Source organism: Peromyscus maniculatus, chromosome 3 (assembly GCF_049852395.1).
Source record: "Peromyscus maniculatus bairdii isolate BWxNUB_F1_BW_parent chromosome 3, HU_Pman_BW_mat_3.1, whole genome shotgun sequence".
Taxonomy (NCBI): Eukaryota; Metazoa; Chordata; class Mammalia; order Rodentia; family Cricetidae; genus Peromyscus; species Peromyscus maniculatus.
In genome coordinates this window covers 143416584-143436749 of record NC_134854.1, presented here as the reverse complement: position 1 = coordinate 143436749, position 20166 = coordinate 143416584, and the positions used below count along the sequence as shown (strand labels likewise).

General features: G+C 45.0%; 1 protein-coding gene across 6 annotated transcripts in view; it reads right to left on the bottom strand.

The window, feature by feature from the left end:
- Positions 1 to 11160, bottom strand: part of Bcl2l13 (BCL2 like 13) — a 60139-nt gene extending 48979 nt beyond the window's left edge. For 5 of the 6 annotated variants that reach the window (XR_013050128.1, XM_006991586.4, XM_076567842.1 and 2 more), the window contains exon 1: positions 11017 to 11160. The gene's annotated coding sequence lies outside the window, so the exon portion shown is untranslated. The remainder of the gene's footprint in view (positions 1 to 11016) is intronic. The other variant, XM_076567840.1, reaches the window with a different exon arrangement.
- Between the last annotated feature and the right edge of the window lie 9006 nt (positions 11161 to 20166).

The following is a 20166-nucleotide window of genomic DNA, read 5'->3' as shown; positions in this document are numbered from 1 at the left end:
TCTACAGTTTAGAAAAGTCTTTGAACTGTACAAACTCACATATAGACCCAGTAGTATAATTTCACCTTAAAAAAAAAAAAATCACATTCTTGAAATCAGAGTACTGGAGCTTGAACCTAGGGCTCTGTCCATGCTAGACCAGTGCTTTATCACTGTGCAGCCTTTTCTTTTCCAGACAGGGTTTCTCTGTGTAGCTTTGGAGCCTGTCCTGGAACTCACTCTGTAGACCCGCCTGGTTCTGCCTCCTGAGTTCTGGGATTAAAGGCGTGTGCCACCACTGCCCCGCTCCCTTTCTTTTTTTAAAGGATTATTTATTCTTATTATTTTATGAATGATTTGCCTACAGTATGTACATACACCACAAGTTGTCTTTTGACCTCCACATGTGTCACAGGCACATACACCTGCTCCTCTACCACATATAAAAACACTACATTTAGGCCAGGCGGTAGTGGCACACGCCTTTATCCCAGCACTCTAAAGGCAGAGCCAGGTGGGTCTCTGCAAGTTCGAGGCCAGCCTGGTCTACAGAATGAGTTCCAGGATAGGAACCAAAGCTACACAGAGAAACCCCGTCTCAAAACACAAAAGAAAAAAACTACATTGGGAGGGGGGGACTTTTTGAGAAGCAGTGGGGGTTGGGAGTGGTGCTGCAAGCCTGTAATCTCAGCACGAAGGGGGCTGAGGCAGGAGGATCACAAAACAAAACCAGAGGAAAAAAACCTGATAAGTTCCAGGGGAAACCTCTCTGTCTAGACTGCAACAGTTAAAACACAGAAAGAATACCAGGGAGCTGGAGAGATGGCTCAGTGGCTGAGAACACTGGCTGCTCTTCCAGAGGACCCAGGTTCAATTCCCAGCACCTATGTGGCAGCTCACAACTGTGTGTAACTCCAGGATCCAACACCCTCACACAAACTAACATGCGGGCAAAGTACATTTTTTTTTTTTAATTATTTTTTAAAAAGGGAAAGGATGCCGGGCGGTGGTGGTGGTGCATGCCTTTAATCCCAGTACTCGGGAAGCAGAGCCAGGTGGATCTCTGTGAGTTCGAGGCCAGCCTGGTCTACAGAGCAAGATGCAGGACAGGCACCAAAACTACACAGAGAAACCCTGTCTCGGAAAAAAAAAAAAAAGGAAAGAAAGGAAAGAGAACCAGAAGTGTGGCCAGTACAACCAAAATGACGCATCATGCATCAAGGATGCAGAGCCCTTGGTTGGGGTATTTCCGAGTCCTTCATTCTCAGCAGAGTCAGATCCTGATCTATCAACCTTCCTCTGGTTCACTGAAGTTGTCAGTGTGGCCTGGAGCAAGGCTACCAGTGAATGGACCCCCCAGTATTCTTGTCTCTTCATTATGGATTCTTTCAAACAGTTCTGGAGTAGAAATCTACAGCCTGTAACTTCTGAGAGACTTCTTGTTGGTAAGATTCTGAAGAGCCCTGAAAAATGCAAGGCCTACAAATGTCCTTTTCTCCACTATATATAATACTGCTGACAAAGATTATTTGGTCAAACTTTGGCCAGACTTCTCAACCATCTTCCAGGTCCATCTGTGCATTTCCCTTTAAAATCTAATATTAGGGGCTAGAGAGAAGGCTCGGTGGTTAAGGGCACTGCTGTTCTTGCAGAGGACTTGGATTCAGGTCCCAGTATCCACATGGCACACCGGCATCATAACTAACTCCAGTTCTAGGAGGTTCAACACATGGTACATGTACATGCATGCAGGCAAACATTCACACATGGTACATGTACATACATGCAAACATTCACACATAGAAAAATCTGTAAAAACACAACCTAAGTTTAGCAAAATAACTAAGTTTGGCTAGAATAATCAAGTTTTGTTTTTTTTTTTGGGTTCTTTGTTGTTGTTTTTCCAGGGTTGGGCTGGTGGGGGGAGCTAAGACAGAGTCTTTCTATATACCCTGGCTGGCTTGGAACTCACTACACACATGAGGCTGGCCTTAAACTCAGAGATCCACCTACCTCTGCCTCCTGAGTGCTAGAATTAAAGTCATCAGCCTGGCCAGAATAGTCTTTAATATCCCATCATCCTTGATGTCTGATCTCCTAACCTGTCTTTACTAAGAATGCTATTGGATCAGTATAGTTGGACTTTCTTATGCTTAATATTATTCTCAGTAATTCCTTATCTACTGACTTCCATACTGCTCCTTGCCTAGAAATTCCCACTTGCCTATGCTGTGTTAAACCCAACCCCTACCCCATCACAGGGCTGTCTGAGAGGTTTCTATGCCCACTGTAAGTCCCTGAATAAGCCATCCTTACTATGTTTTAATGGTATCACTGAATAATCTTTATTAAGGATTATTATTAATATCCATGCACTGAAGATTTGATGATTTATATGATTTAATATACAATTTTAAAGACTTTCAGTGTTCGTAAAATAAAGGTTTTGTTTGTGGATTTGCAATCCTGAAGACTGAACCCAAGGCCTTGCAGGCAGGTTAAATGCTCTACCACGGAGCCACATTCCCAGCCTTTTTCATTGAGACAAAGCCTCAGTGCCCAGGATATGGGAGTTGGTAAAATGTTTGCTGTGTAAGCATGAGGATTGAGTTCAGATCTCCATCAGGCACATAAAAAGCCAAGTGAGGTAACACATGCCTGTAACCCCAGCACAGGAGAGGGGGATATGAGTCAGAAATAAGATTCCTAGGGAGGTACAAATCTATAACCTCAGCACTGCAGAGGCAGAGACAGGATTCCTGGAGTTTGCTGGCCAACAAGGCGAGCCAATATGTGAGCTCTAAGTTCAGTGAGACCCTATCTCAAAAAAAAAAAAAAAAAAAAAAAAAGGGTGGGGGACTGTGGGAGAGGCTGGAGAGATGGCTCAGGGATTCCAAGCAATCACATGGTGGCTCACAACCATCCATAATGAGATATGGTGCCCTCTTATGGCATGCAGACATACATGCAGGAAGAACATTGTATATATAATAAATAAATAAATCTTAAAGAAAAAAAAACCGGAAAGAAAAAAAAAAAGGGCGGTGGTGGTGCACGCCTTTAATCTCAGCACTCAGGAGGCAGAGCCAGGAGGATCTCTGTGAGTTCCAGGCCAGCCTGGACTACAGAGCGAGATCCAGGACAGGTACCAAAACTACAGAGAAACCCTGTCTCAAAAAAAAAAAAAAAAAAAAAAAAAGAGTAGCAACACCCAGCATCAACCTCTGGCCTCCACATGCACAAGGACACATTTGCCCCATCCCACCCCGTACATATCCCTACCACCACCATAAAGGAGCAGAGGAAAAGGAAAACTATAAACTGGATGAAAGGTACTACATATGGGCTGGAACGGCAGCTCAGCAGTTAGAAGTGTTCAGTGCTCTTGCAGAGGATCCTGGTTCCCAATGCCCACATCAGGTGACTTAAAACTGCCTGCAATTCCAGTTCCAAGGTATCTAATGTCCTCTGGCCTCCATGGGCACCTGCATGCATGTGATATACATAAACTCGCACAGGTACATACACATACACATAAAAACAAATAAGTTGTTTTTCACAAATGGAAACGTGCTATATACTTCTAACTCTCAAGATTTCTTTTATTGATAATTGGTTTCTTTTTTTTTTTTTTCTTTTTCTTTTTCCTGGAGCTGAGGACCCAGGGCCTTGCACTACCCACTGAGCTAAATCCTCAACCCCAATAATTGGTTTCTTGACACAGGGTCTGTTATGTCACCTCAGCTGGACTGGAACTCCATATCCAGATCAGGCTGGCCTCAAACTTACAGAAATCTGCCTGCCACGGCTTTCCAAGCACTGAGATTAAAGGTGTGTGCCAACATACCCAGCTTTCCTTTCTTTTTTTTATATAGGAGCTAGAGAGATGGCTTGGTAGTTAAGAGTACTTCCTGCTCTCCCATAGCACCCAGGCCTGGCAGACCACAACTGCTTGACTCTAGCTCCAGGGGATCTAATGCCCTCTTCTGGCCTGTAGAGACACCCACACATGTGTGGCAGACAGACAGACAGACAGATAGACAGACACACACACACACACACACACACACACACACACACAGACACACACACACACGAATAAGATCTATTTTATGAGTGTTTTATCTGCATGTCTGTGCAGCACATGCATGCCTGTTCCTGCAGAGATCAGAAGGCATAGGATCTCCTGGGGCTAGAGATAGAGATGTAACTATGTGAGGATAGGGAACCAAACTCCAGCCTCTGAGTGAGCAGCAACCACTCTTGATTGCTGAGCCATCTTCTCAACCCCTTAAGTTCTCCTTTTGTCTTTTTCTTCCTTTTGGTTTTTCAAGGCAGGGCTTCTTTGTGTAGCCCTGGCTGTCCTGGAACTCACTCTGTAGACCAGGCTTGCCTTGAACTCAAAGATCTGCCTGCCTCTGCCTCCCCAGTGCTGGGACTAAAAGTGTGCTCCACCACTGCCTGGCTAATTTTTCATTTTAAATGATGAAAGGGACATAGTTATTTTCACTCTTTACATTGTATCTAGTAAGCTCTTTCCATTTCAAGCCATGTGGAAATTCTTTATATCAAGAAGTGACCCAGGCCAGTGGGATGGCTAACTAGGTAATAGTACTTACTGCCAAACTTGACAACCTGAGTTCAGACAACAGAACCCACGTGTAGACGCAGGGAACAGACTCCCACAAGTTGTTCTCATCTCCACACATCCACAACAGTACTCATTCATCCACATTCATATACACAACAAGTAAATAAACATAAGGGAAAACGGAAATCCTTAATTTGAATGTTAACAAAAATGAATAAGCTGTATGTGGTGTAACATTCCCCAGGCCTGAGGTGGTGGAGGCAGGAAAATTAAAGAGTTCAAGATCACTCTCAACTATATATTGAGCTTGAAGTCACTCTTGGCTACATAAGACCCTGTCTCAAAAAAACAAGTTTCTAAGGGCCAAGCTGGTAGCACACATTTTTAATCCCAGTACACAAGCAGAAGCTGACAGATCTCTGTGAGTTCGAGGCCAGCTTGGTCTACACAGCAACTTCCAGGCTGGCCAAAGCTACACAGTGAGACCCTGTCTCCAAACAAAGACCAAATATTTAAATACACAGACAGTTTTTTTGAGTGTGGTGGAAGGTTGTACTGGGGATCAAACAGAGGGCCTCACACATGGTAGGCACTCTATCCCAAACTCATGTGTCATCTTCTGTTTGGGTGTTTTTCTTTTGGACACAGGGTCTAGCAATGTCACAGACCCAGAACTTGTCATGTTGCCTAAGCTGGTCTTGAACTTGCAGTAACACTCCTGCCTCTGTCTCACAAGACCTAGGATTACAGGCTGCCACTCAAATTTTCCAGGTATGATCTTAAATTCAAACAAATGGCAAATTCCAGGGTCAGTAGAGGCTGGAGAGATAGGTAAAGGTATTGTAGTTCTCATCACTTCTAAAGAAACCACTTGGCAAGGGTTCTTTTGTTATTGTTTGAGACTAACACAGCCAATACTCGTGTTAAGGATTTGAAAACTTAGAACCCACATGAATGTCCGCACATAAACACACACACCCATGAACACACAAACAAAAACAGTGCTCTCGAAACACACCTGAGGCTGAGCTCTGGCCTCCACATGCATATCACATATACACAAAATTAAATCTGTAAAATTGCAAAAACTATCCCACTCAGCTGCACCACTACCAAGTGAGGTGTCAATTTAAAAATTCAGCAGACACCACTATTAGTCTAGTGTTGATTGTCCCTTTCCAGTTAAAACATGCGTAATGGAACACTCTGGTTCAATCCTGTGTTAACAACTGCCCCAAAATATCTTCACTCAGCAGTTGGCATTCACAGATAATGCACTCACAGGGGAATTCCTAACATGAAACCCTCCCCCTTACACACAGACTCTGACTTTCCCAGTATTTTAAGCTTCCCACATAATAGCAAAACAAAATTCAGATATAGATTGTTCATTTCTAGGTACATGCTAGAGAAATGTAAACACGTCCACCCAAAATTTGTACATGAGCATTCAAGGACACTTTATACATAACAGCCAAAAAGAAAACAGCTTTCTTTCCTTCTTTCGGTTTTTTGAGACAAGATTTCTCTGTGTAGTCCTAGCTCTCGCTCTGTAGACCAGGCTGGCCTTGAACTCACAGAGATCCAACGGCTTCTGCCTCCCAAGTGCTGAAATTAAAGGCATGAGCTACTACTGCCCAGCAGGAAACAACTTTCAATTTATTTAAAAAATCAGAGAAGGGGGTGTCTCAAGAGGTGGCTTAATAGTTAAGAGCATGTACTACTTTGCAGAGGATCCAAGTTCAATTCCTAGTACCCATGTCTGGCAGCTCGCATTGCAACCCCAAGAAATTCAACACCTCTGCCTCCTCAGGTGGATACACACACCCACACAGATACTCATAATTAAAAATAATCTTTTTTTTTTTTTTCCCAAGACAGGGTTTCTCTGTGTAGTTTTGGTGCCTGTCCTGGATCTCACTCTGTAGACCAGGCTGGCCTCGAACTCACCGAGATCCACCTGGCTCCGCCTCCCGAGTGCTGGGATTAAAGGCATGCGCCACCACCCCGGCTAAAAGTAATCTTTAAATAAGTCACATGAGTTAAATACTGAAGGATGAGCCTACATGTCTACCTACCTGGGGAAGATAAAGTATGAGGGTCACCTGATGTAAGCATAAGGCATTGTCCAGCCAGGCATGGTAGCGCACACCTTTATTCCCTGTGCTCAGGGAAGCAGAGGCAGGTGGATCTCTGAGTTTAAGGCCAGCCTGGTCTACAGAGTGAGTTCCAGGACAGCCGGGGCTACACAGAAAAGCCTTGTCTTGAAAAGCAAAACAAAGAGACATTTGTCTGAAAAATGGAAAAATATTGGCTAGGATTAGAGGACACGCCCATATAAGCAGCACATCAGGAGAGAAGGAAAGGAAAATCTCAAGTTTGAGGTCAATGCAGTCTACACGTGAAGGTTCCATCTAAGTCCCCTCCCTGCAAAAAAAACACAGTAACAATTGCTGTGGTAGTGCACTCAGGACTTTGCAATCCCAGTACTTGGGAGCCTGAGGCAAGAGGACTGCTAAGAGAGAGCTCAAGGCCAGCCGTCAGTACAAAATGAGAGTATGCCTTAAAAACCAGAAAAGGAAACCAGCGGTTCTATGTGGTAAGGAAGTAAAAGGAGTAGGAACAGAAGATGCTGCCGCCAAGCGTGGTAACATACACCTATAATCCCAGCAATGCGACTGTGGCAAATGTACTCAAAGTGCAAGCCTGGGCCACACACAGAGTCGTCTCAAAAAATAACAAAAGAACCACTGCCAAGTGGTATGGGGTTTCTTTTAGAAGTGATGAAAACTCCAATAATGGTTGCACAACTCTGAATGTGCTAAAAGTCACTATATTACACAACTTGGGTAGTATAGTAAATTAATTCTATTTCAGTGAGGCTGCTAGACAATTAGTTTCTCTCGGACAGCCATAGTGGAACACAGCTGTAATCCTAGCACTCAGAAGGCTGAAGCAATATTGCCACTAAGTTAGGCCAGACTGAGCTACACAGTGAGTTCCAGACTAGCCTGAGCTATATACAGTGTGACTCCCTGTCTCATAAAAACAACAACAAAAATATCAGTTACTATTGGGTTAGGAGTGTAGCTCAGTAGTAGAGCACATAAAAGCCTGAAAACCTGTACTCTATGGCCAGCACCATAAAAACACAAAGCAAATAACAACAAAAAGGGCTGGAGTGTATCTCAGTGAGAGCTCAGCATACAAAGGACAGTGGATTTGGTCCCTAACATAAAACCCAACTCTTGAAAAGACCCAGAAATGGGTGGTGCAAGCCTGTAATTCCAGCCGCTTGAGAGACTGAGATAGGAGGATCGCAGTTCAAAACCAGCCAAGGGCTATATAGGGAGACCCTGTCTAGAAAATTCTTGGTGTTGGGGCTAGGGAGATTTGCTGCTCTTGCAGAGGACCTGCGTTTGGGTCCCAGTACCAATGTGGTGGTTCACAGCCATTCCTAACTCCAGTTCCAGGAGATGCTCCCCATTCTGCCTCTGCAGGCATCATGCACACACAAGAGTACGCATACACAGTTACAGGCAAAACACTCACGTAGAAAAAAAATGAATATGGGCTGGAGAGATGGCTCAGCGGTTGAGAGCACAGGCTGCTCTTCCAGAGGTCCTGAGTTCCCAGCAACCACATGGTGGCTCACAACCATCTATAGTGGAATCTGATGCCCTCTCCTGGAATAAAGGCATACATGCATACATGCATACATAAAATAAATAAAATCTAAATAAAAAGAAAAAAAGCACAAAAAAATGAATACATCTAATAAATTTTTTTAAAAAACTTTGGTGATAATTTCGTTTATTTGGAATAAGATATGACTCAAATTCAAGTCTGAAAACTGAGGGAAAGCAATGAAAACACTAAATGTTTACAATTTTATACCTAAAATATTTCATAAGAAAAAATGCAAAAAAAAAATATTTTGGACAGTGTGGCAAGATGGCTCCATGGTAGATAAAGCCACTTGCTGCCACGCCTGACCAATTCCCAGAACCCACACGGTGGAAGCAGAGGACAGACTCCTGCCAAGTTGTCTTCTGACCCTACATTAGCTTGGGATACAGAAAACTGTCACAAAAGAAAGGAAGGAAAGAGAGAGAGAACTTAAAAAGTTGTGTTAAAGACATAGTTTTCTTTTTTTAACTTTTATTATTTTATTAGTTGCATGGGGAAGAGGGTTTGTGCACATGAACACAAGTGCCCACAAAGGTCAGAGGTGCGAGAGCTCCTGCAGCTGGGGTCATAGGCAGCTGTGAGCTGCCTGATGTGGGTGCTGGGATCAAACCCAGATCCTCGGAAGAGCAGTATGTGTTCTTAACCACAGCACCATTTCTCCAGTCCCCTGCTGTTTGTCTTTTCTTATCACAGGGTCTAACTTTCAGCCCAGGACGGCCTCCCAACAATCTTGCCTCCCCCCCCCCCCCATTTACATTTGCAGGAGTGCCCACTGTCATGTTTTTCTTCTTTCCTAAGCTGAAGAAGGTGTTTGGTGAGAGCAGTAAAAGAATGAGAGGTCAATCGGGGTGGGGTGGGAGTGACAGAAATATACTACATGTCTGCACAAACCTGTCAAATAATTATACTTTCTAAAAGATGGTTGGACTTAACCTTACACATTATTTGGCTGAATTCAATCTCCAGGGCACACTTTTGAAAAAGGTACAGGCCATTTTAAGATAGGTATGGTAGCTCCTCTGGAATCCCAGCACTAGGGAGGCTGATTTAGGAGGACTCCTAAAAGTTCAAGGCTAGCCTTGACTACAGGCTGAAGCCGTTTCAAAACAAAACAAGGGCTGATGAAATGGTTCAGCAGTAAAAGCAACTCGAGTTTAATCTCCAGAACCCACGTAAAGATGCAAAGAGAAAACAGACTCCCAAAGTTACCCACTGGCTGTGGATGGTGGCACAGGCCTCGGAAGGTGAGGCCATCCTGGTCTATATAGGAAGCTCCAGGACAGCCAGGACTATATAGAAATCCTGCCCACAAATCTCCCCCATCCTGAACCAAAAAACAAAACTGCCCACTGCCCTATAAACATTTGTACCCAAACACACACCTACACCTACAATAATAATTTAATTTTTTAGAGGGACAGGCATGGCTGGGTACTCCTGGATTTCTATACAAGGGAAGTAGGAGTAGGATCTGAGTTCAAGGCCAGCTGGGATACATGAGATCAAAAAGTGAAACAAATGTTATTTTAAGGACTATGAGTCATCTGAAATAAACAAGTATTTAGAATTGTTAGAATAGTACCTGATCGTTCAAAGCAATGGGCCTTGCAAAGTACTTATCTGCCTATTATATACAGAATAAAGCACTTTCAATTCACTGTTATAAACATGCAAGATACATTAATCCCACCGTATATATGAAATATAAGTGGTTCACCACCCACGCACTTGCTTAACTTTTTAGTGTGTTAAAAAAAAAGGTGGGGGAAGGAAAGACATCTCAAGGGTGTGGCAATTCATGTAAGGTCACACAAGTTAGGGCAGGGAGCATCAACATTCTGGTTTATACCAAGCCTCCAAGGGAAATATTAGAAATTTTGCAAAACTTTTTTTTAACATCAGAAAGAAGAGGAGCCTGTCAGCACAGTTCAAAACTTTGAACCATAGAAAGTAAAACAGAGCTTTCAGATAACACTTGTGCATGGGAATGGTGAATTGCTTAACAAAGCTATCAGCAAAGGGCATGTGAATTTCTGGGCAGATCTGTCCAGTTTTTCTCCTTGACTTTCCAAAAGCCCCGACTTAGAAAGTCTAGGCTTCCTCCTTCGCAGTGCTATAATGTGAAGGCAAGAAATGTGGGATCCCGTGGGAATGTGGGGAAGATTTTTAAAAAGGAAAAGACGAATTGGTGTGAATGGTATCTCTCGCCTCCCTAGGGTAAGGAGGCCTATTGGTTTTGTTTGGTCTTGGGGGTGGGTGAGGGTGGAGTGGGATGGGTGTCCAAACTGCGGTGCTAACCCTGAGAAACCTGACTTCTGACACCGTGAGCACTAGCAAAGCTAATCCATGATCGTTCTACGTCGTGAACGGCACACACTTCCCTCCTCCAAGAAAGAATTCACCTTTCCCAGTGCAGCCCCCCAAACAGACCCTGGTTCTCCCAGGGAAGCCATCTGTGTGAAGACCAGAATGTGGAGCAAGGGTGAGTGAGTCCCTGCGCCGCAGGCAGGCAGGCAGCCTGGGCGAGCCCGTCCCGAAGCCGCCCATCGCCGGGGCACGCTGGACAGGTCCGAGCAGCCCCGAAGAGTGCCCACAAGTTCCGGGGAGCCTCGGCGGAGCAGCACGGTCCGCCCGGTCTCTCCCACGGCGTGGGCAGCCCCGGGCGGTCGGCTCGGTGGTCTCGAGACCCCTTCCTCAGCCGTGGGAAAACCGCCTCGCCACCCAGCAGGACCTCCCCGGAATCCCACTCCCCTCACCTGGCCCCGGCCTGGCCCCGGAAGGGATGAAGGAGGAGGCGGCGGCGGCAGCAGGTGCTTCGCGCAGGGTCCGGGAGCGGCGGCGGCTGCTTCGACCCGCGGCCCTAATCTACCGCCGCCGCCATGTTGGACGGTGAGGTCACCCCGGCGCGCTTCCGTCACGGCCGGCGTGGGGGGCGGGGCTGGGGCAGGGAGCCGAGCCGGAAGCCCGAGGCTCGGGCAGCCGGAGCGGAAGCGGTGTCGCGGACGCCGGCTGGTCAGTTCGCGCAGGCGCAACCTGTGTATGGCGCTGTCCTTTGCCTCTCTTTTCAGGAGTCCTAGATTGCTGGACGTCAGAGGCGCCCTCGCCAAGGCGTTTCCAGTGCGGAGTAGCCTGGAAATGAAGTAGACACCGCCGGCCAGCTCTCCCGTGTGGGACGAGAGGCTGATGGCATCGCAGATGCTGGGTTCTGCAGACCTGTGCGTCCCGGGAGTGCTCACGCCGCTCAAGCCCGCGGGTTGAGCTGTCTTGAGACTGTCAAGACAGCGGTCACAAGCACTGCCGGGTTCGGGTTCGCAGCCACCCGCCAGGAGGTTGTCCTGAAAGTTGGGAAAACAACTTAAAGACAGAGTGGACTGACAGACGGGTCTAGGCAGAGACAACTCAGTGCCCAGACACGGTGGTGATAAAGGGAATCTTATCATAGTAATCCATTTTTACTCACAGTGCCTGGCAAGCTGCCTGGGCCGGGACTGTATGTAGTTGGTGCTGAGGAATGCTTGTTTTCTTGACTCCATGAAAGCGTGTCCAACCTGTGGTCCAAGATAAGCTGTGAATGCTTCCCACCCCCACCCCACCAAAAAAAAAAAATAGAGTTACTTAAAAGATGAGGGATATGTGTAACCGGATTGTCTAGTTGTCAGTATGAACTTTGTAGATGGCGATTGTGTCCCAATGTAAAAAGATCGAGATAATCTAGGCTAAAAGATGAACTGATTTAGCCCGCTCGTGTTTCTTGAGATGAAGTAACAAGGACAGCATGGGAGACTAGGAGTTAGAAGTCAGTTGTAACTAGTCATATCAGAAGTGATAAATGTGCCCAGCTGCTTGTACAGGCCTGTAATCCCAACACTCAAAAGGCTGAGGCAGGAAGATTGCCATAAATTAGAAGCTGACCTGGTCTCCAAAGCTATTTCCAAGCAGTCAAGATTACATAATGTAATCTCATCTTTAAAAATAAAAAATAAGGGGCTGGAGAGATGGCTCAGAGGTTAAGAGCACTGACTGCTCTTCCAGAGGTCCTGAGTTCAATTCCCAGTCAACCACATTATTTAACCATCTATAATGAGATCTGGTGTCCTCTTCTGGTGTGCAAACATACGTACAGGCAGAACACTATATACATAATAAATTTTAAAATCTTAAAAAATAAATAAGTAAATAAAAACAAGCCAGGCAGTGGTGGCTCACACCCAGATCTTTGTGAGTTCAAGGCTAGCCTGGTCTACAAAGCAAGTTCCAGGACAGCCAGGAATATACACTGACTTGCAGGGTGGAGGGTTGGTGGGGCGGGGAGGCAGCAAGATGGCTCAGCCAGTAAAAGTGCTTGCTGTGAGCTGAGTTGGATCTCTGGAAACCACATGGTGGAAGAAGAGAACCAACTCCAGCAAGGTGATTCCTCTGACCACACTGCCCAACCACCACCACCACCACCACCAGCACCGCACGCATGTGCATACACACACAGTGTTTTAAAACAAAATAATCAATAAAAACTGATAGGAAGTGACCACCAGGGGCCATGTTTGCGGGCCGATGAAATGTTGAAAGTTCACAGTGACAATGGTAGCACAATTAGAAATCTACTGGATTCTATTTAATTGTATCTTTCTGTTCTTTGTCTTTGGGACTGTGTCCTAGGCTGCCCTCAGACTTGTTCTGTAGCCTGGAATGACTTTGACTCTCATCCTGCCTCTGTCCCGAGTGCTGGAGTCTCAGGTATAAGCTAGCATGCCTGTGTGTTGCTGGGATAGAAGTCGGCACACACTCTACAAACTGAACTCTGACCCCAGCCCTTTTGAATGTGTGTTTGTTTTTTAATTTTATGTATATGGGTGTTTGGCTTACATGTATGTCTATACCATGTGGGTGCCTAGTGTCGGAAGAGGTCAGAAGAGGCTGTCAGATCACCTGGAACTGGATTTGTCAATATTTGTGAGCTGCTGTGTGGGTACTGGGAATCAAACGTGGGTCCTTAAGAAGAACAGGACTTAGAAGGGGGGCAAGAGGGTCAAAAGTTCAAGATCACCTGCAACTACATACCGAGTCTTAGGCCAGCCCAGACTACCTGAGACCTGGTCTTTAACGGAAATGGTCTTGTCAGTTTTGCTGACTTGCTTCTAGTCCACCAGCTTGGGACTAGATGAGAACAATGGGCATGTAGATCCCTCGTTTGTGACTAACCTGACAGGAATTTAGGCCAGCCGTTTTTGAAGACAGGAGCAAATAAGGTTACACAAGAGTAGACTTGTTTCTTAAAATTTGGAAATTTGTTTTAAATAGCTTCTCTACAAGACCAAAGATAAGATCAGTGGAGACTGGATTTAGGAAACTATGACTTGGTTAATACTTGCAGGTTTAGTATGCTCTTAGATTTAAACAAAACAAAACACATTTTGGAGACAGTCTTACTACTTAAACCAGACTGGCATGGAAATTTCCACATCACTGCCTCTGCTTCCCCAAGTGTTAGGATTCTAAGAGTATACACCTGTTCTGTGCCGTCTCAAGAAAGATCTGTGGTAACGGTGCTTTCAGTTTCAAATGACTGAGTTCATTACATCTATAGCAAATGAATAAACAGCAAGTAACAGCTAGAAAGAAGCAGCAGATAGATACTGAAACGTCATTGACTCGATAGTTTTCAGCATCCAGCAAGGTTGTGGAGGTAGATAATCGAGAAAGTAAAAGGTAACTTACAAACATCCAGCAGGAGCTGACTGGGGAAGTTGAGGCAGTCAGCTGGAATTCCCGATTAAGATTTCTCTCCATAGGCCGGGCGGTGGTGGCGAACGCCTTTAATTCCAGCACTCGGGAGGCAGAGGCAGGCGGATCTCTGTGAGTTCGAGGCCAGCCTGGTCTCCAAAGCGAGTTCCAGGAAAGGCGCAAAGCTACACAGAGAAACCCTGTCTCGAAAAACCAAGAAAAAAAAAAAAAGAACTATTATAAGATTTCTCTCCATAGATGAGTTGCCTGTGAAACACATGGCTGAACTTCCAGCCTCCAGTTCCTACTGCAGGTATTTTTATATGATGGGAAAAACAATAGTAACGTCTGTTGGAAATGATTTACCTTCCAGCTGTTCTTAAAGGACATGATGTTTTAACTCAGCTGTTTTGCTGATGACTTCCCTCCCTGTCAGAGTTAGGGGGCTAGCCTGCTGAAGAAAAAGATATTTTGGAGAACATTTGAAATAAACATGCTGCACCCTGAGAGGAGGGCCCTCTTCATTTCCAGAGTCCCCTTTCAGTAAGCTGAAGTAGCACATGACAACTTACCAATAGAACGTGCATTTCGGTCACCACACCTGAAGTGTGTAGACTTTTTCATGTCATTTTTCTCTAAACAGTGTAACACAAAAACTGCTTGCTTAGCACTTACACTATAATTGGCTTTAAAAGTAGGTCCCTGGAGACATGCAGGAAGGAGTGAAGGATGTAGATTACGTGTAAATGCTTTGCTATTGCATGTAAAGGACTTGCAGCATCCATGTGTTTTGTTGTTTGAGAGGGGTTCTAGAACCAATCTTCATGGATACCAAGGGAAGGCTATACTTAAAAAAAAAAAAAAAAAAAAAAAAAAAAAAAAAGCATTTGCTAACCCCAGAGATTATCTCTGCAAAGGTACCACATTCTTATCAGACAAGACTTGGCCTCCTCCTTGATGAATCAGCAAATGGCTGCCCAACTAGCTGTTTACTTAACAGTGGAGAGGGGAAGCTGTACAGAGGGGAGACAGAGCACACCTGCAATCCACTGAATTGTGTGTGGCTCGGATGCCTGGAACACACCATCTTCTTACTTCACTCTTCCAAGTGCCAGGAGTAGTATGTGCCACTGTGCCAAAATTCTATTATTTTATTTAGTTTGTTTAGATTTGTTAAGATTCCCCTGCTTCAACCTTCTCAATGTTGAGACTACCAGTGAAGAATACCATGCCTGGCTATTTGTTTATTTAGGGTAGGTCTCCTGAAGCACAGACTGGCCTTGAACTTGCTATGTAGCTGAGAATGACTTTGAACTCTTGGTTCTCCTGCTTCTACCTCCCAAATTCAGGGATTACAGATGTAAGGATACCAGCCTACCTTAATTTACTTTTGTTTTTGATATTTCAAGACAGGGTTTCTGTGTGTAGCTCTGGCTGTCCTGGAACTCGCTTTGTAGACCAGGCTGGCCTTGAACTCACAGAGATCCTCCTGCCTCTGCCTCCTGAGTGCTGGGACTAAAGGCATGCACAGCCGGGCAGTGGTGGCGCACGCCTTTAGTCCCAGCACTCGGGAGGCAGAGCCAGGCGGATCTCTGTGAGTTCGAGGCCAGCCTGGACTACCAAGTAAGTCCCAGGAAAGGCGCAAAGCTACACAGAGAAACCCTGTCTCGAAAAACCAAAAAAAAAAAAAAAAAGCATGCACAACCACCAGCCTGCTGACTTAATTTACCTTTAAAATAAAGTAAAGCCAGAATTCTTCAGGAACTTGTGAAAGGTGTTCCCATCTGCCAAGAGGGGTCATTTCCCTTGCCTCTGGTAGAAGGGACTCATGGGAGGCTGAAGAGATGACTCAGTGGTTAAGAGCACTGGCTACTCTTCCAGATGGACCCAGGTTCAATTCCCAGCACCCACATGGCAGCTCACAACTGTCTGTAATTACAGTTCCAGGGGATCCAACACCCTCACAGACATACATGCCGGCAAAACACCAATGCACATTAAATAAACAAACAAATAAATAAATAATAAATAAATAAAAGAAGGGACTTGTGACTCCATTGACATATTCCTATGGTTGCATATCAAAGCCCACTCCCTGAATCCTTGTTTAATTTGTTATACATCTCCAAGTCCATGCTAACTTTGTGGCCCTTCTCACCTCCTCCTCCTTCTCCTTATTCCTCCTTGACTTTTCCATGCCCTGATTCCCTAGCCCTGGCCATCTCCAATATGCTGCTTTTTCTTAGCTCTGGACTCTTCCAGATGTCCTCACCCCTGAGCATGGAGTGGCCACCCGCAGGGGGTTCTTTACCGTCCCCTCACTAGAGAGAGCACAGTGGTATGTGCAGGAAGATGACTTCAGCCCAGGAGTTCAGAGGCAGGAAGACATCCTCTCTGAACACAGGAATAACAAGAAGTCCTAGGCTGCCAAGGTAGCTCAGACATTGCAGCCAAGCTTGATAACTGAGTCAGTCTCTCCTTGAGACTCTGTGCATGGATGATCACGAGGGGCTCAAGTTTCCGATGGCTCGAGCCGGTTCCTTAAAAAGAACTTTTCAAAAGGCACTAGGTTGCATGCAGCCAGGTTTTGAATTTGTGGTCCTGCTCAAAGGCAGCAGGGGCCTGCTTTGAGGCTAAAGCAGCTTGTTCTGAGGTTAAAATAGATTACCACAGCCATCCATTTCAGAATAGCATCTACAACCTTGAGTTCAAGGCAACCTGAGCTACCCAGAAAGATTTTGTCACAAATAAACAGAATAATTGAGAATCTAAATTTTAGACAGTTGTGTACCATGTTCTGCCATTCCAAAACTAAGCATCATTTGTCACATTTACATAAAACTTCTTCCACTTCATTTATTTGTTTATTTGTTTGTTTATCTATTTATTTATGGTAGGGACATTGCCTGTACACCATGACTTTCATGTGGAGGTCAGAGGTAAACTTTCAGGACTTGAAGCTAGGTAGTGGTGGCTCATGACTTTAATCCAGCACTTGGGAAGCAGAGGCAGGCAGATCTCTGTGAGTTCAAAGCCAGCCTGGTCTATGGAGTGAGTCCCAGGACAGCCAGGACTGTTTCACAGAGAAACCCTGTCTCAAAAAAAATAAAATAAAATAGAACAACTTTCAGGCCTTGGTGGCTCTCTCCTTCCACCACGCGGGTCCCAGGAAAAAAAATGTTCCTCATCAAAATGAGGTATCTGCCTAACCATACGGATCTGAACCCACACAGGTGTTTCACCGGATAAAACATAAGAACTTTCCTTTTGCTGGGTGTGGTGACACATGCTTTTATTCCCAGCACTCAGGAGGCAGAGGCAGGTGCAGCTCTTTGAGTTCCCCGGCCAGCCTGGTCTACAAAGCAAGTTCCAGGACAGCCAGGGCTACACACAGAGAAACCTATCTCCAAAACAAAACCAACAATAAAAGAAAATTCCTTTTAACTGCTGTCTTAGTTAGGGTTTCTATTGTTGCAACAAAACACCATGACCAAATAGCAAGTTGGGGAGGAAAGGGTTTATTTGGCTTACACTTCCACATTGTTGTTCACCACTGAAGGAAGTCAGGACGAGAACTCAAACAGAGCAGGAACCTGGAGGCAGGAGCTGATGCAGGAGCCATGGAGGGGTGCTGCTTACTGGCTTGCTTCCTCTAGCTTGCTCGACCTGCTTTTTTATAGCACCCAGGACCACCAGCCCAGGGATGGCACCACCCACAATGGGCTGGGCCCTCTTCCACTAATCACTAATTGAGAACAATGCCTTACAACTGGTTCTGATGGAGGCATTTCCTCAACTGAGGCTCTTTCCTCTCTGATGACTAGCTTGTGTCAAGTAGACACAAAACCAGCCAGTACACCCACCATTAAAAAGAGCTTCTCCTCCTCCCTCCGGCAGAGCGAGCTCTTCTCTGGGAACTTGCCTGTTTTTGCAATATCTCTTTAAACCCCTCTTCTCTATCAGTCTGGTCTTAATTCCTTCTGCACAGCCCTGGCCTCTCAGTTATTCCCGACATAGCAAAGAGACCCACACCTTAGCTTCCTGAGTGCAGGGGATGTAGGAGTTGGAGATAGGCTTAGATAACATAGAGACGTCTCGTCTGAAAACTAAAAAAACTGATGGTATACCTGACAATACTCCTTAAAAATCTGAAGACACTCAGGAACAGAAGGCTGGTGTTGTAGCTCAGTTGGATAGAGCACTTGGCTTTTCATGCTCCAGGCCTGGGTTCAGTCCCTAACACTACACAAATGCTGAACACGATGGTGCCCAAAATCCCAGCATTTGGGAGATGGAGGCAGGAAGCTAAGGCTGGGATTATCCTGGCAACACAGCTAGTTCCGAGGCCAGCCTGAGAGACATTAGACCCTTTTTTTATTAAGAAATTTTCTATTCATTTTACAAATCAACCACAGATTCCCCCCTCCTTCCTCCTTCCCCCCTCACTAACTCTGAAAAATATTTTAGAGACTCTGTATCTTTAGATATCAAATATTCAGCCATGATTTAATTCTTTATATAAAATTAAACAAGCACACCCATCTCATTAGTATGCAAATTTGCTTCTGACTTTAATAAATAATAAAATTACATAAAACAATTGTTTTTTTAATTTATGATTTATTATCAGTATTTGATTTGTATACCTATTTTATATCCCTGTAATACCAAGGATAATGTAAAATTGAAAGAGTTAGGAATGGAAAAGTTTAAGCCCTGGCACAGTACATTGGCTGTAAGTCCTCCTGAACCAAACAAGATCAGAACTGGACTGAAACTGCATATTGGTATGGTCTGTTTTTCACACAATTCTTCTTTGATAATAAATAAATAGTGAAGGGCTTATTTTTATCCTGTTTGTTTGTTTGAGACAGGGTTTCTCTGTGTAACAGCTCTGGCTGTCCTGGAACTCGTTCTGTTTTTTTTTTTTTTTTTTTTTTTTTGTTTTTTTTGTTTTTTCGAGACAGGGTTTCTCTGTGTAGCTTTGCGCCTTTCCTGGAACTCACTTGGTAGCCCAGGCTGGCCTCGAACTCACAGAGATCCGCCTGGCTCTGCCTCCCGAGTGCTGGGATTAAAGGCGTGCGCCACCACCGCCCGGCGTCGTTCTGTTTTTACTAACGCTAAATCTGGTTTGGGTTTTGTTTTGTTCTTTTTAAATGTGTATAGGTGTTTTGCCTGCATGCCTGGTGCCCATGGAAGCTGTTGGATCTCTTGAACTGGAGATACAGTTGTGAACTGCCATAGGGCTGCTGGAAGGGGAGCCAGTGCGCTTAATCCCTGAGCCATGCCTCTAGCCCCATGGTTTGCGTTTAAATAAAAACACTTGTTCAATCTCTAGCCCAGGCAGCCTTCAAATGTCCAATGTAAAGAAATGATGTGGGGGCTGGAGAGATGGCTCGGAGGTTAAGAGCACTGACTGCTCTTCCAGAGGTCCTGAGTTCAATTCCCAGCAACCACATGGTGGCTCACAACCATCTGTAATGAGATCTGGCGCCCTCTTCTGTGTACGTAATAAATAAATAAATCTATAAAAAAAAGGAATGATGTGGAATTTGGGGTTAGAACGATTTTTCCAGCCTCACCTGAGTGTTGGGATTGTGAATATGCCTCCCCAGACTGGGCTCACAGACGCTGGACAGAAATCCAAGACTTTGTGTGTGGTAGATAAGCATTCTGCCAACTGAGCCACATCTCAAGCTCTGGGTAAAGTTTTGTTTATTTATTTGTTTGTTTGAGACAGGGTTTTTCTTGTGTAGCCCAGGCTGTTCTGGAACTCACTTTGTAGACCAGGCTGGCCTCAAACAGCAGAGATCCACCTGTCTCTGCGTCCTGAGGGCTGGGATTAAAAGCTAAGCCTTTACACCTGGCTTTTTTTTTTTTTTTTTTGGTTCTGAGCTCTGAGAAAATTATCTAAACTGTTTACAGTGGCTGAGCCAGGCGTGGGGCGTATCCATAATCCCAACACTTGGCAGGTGCAGGCAAGAAGATCAGGAGTTCAAGGCCAGCCTGGAAAAAAAGACAAAATTGTATTATAAAAGCAACTGCTGAATAAGCATAAATAATTCTGATTGATGTCTGATACAAGAATCTCTAAAGCACTCTCCTTTCTCTTACGGAGTATTTTGTCCTTGACAAGCAGTCACGAGTCAGCTGGGGGAGAAAAAAAAAAAAAGACACCGGATGGA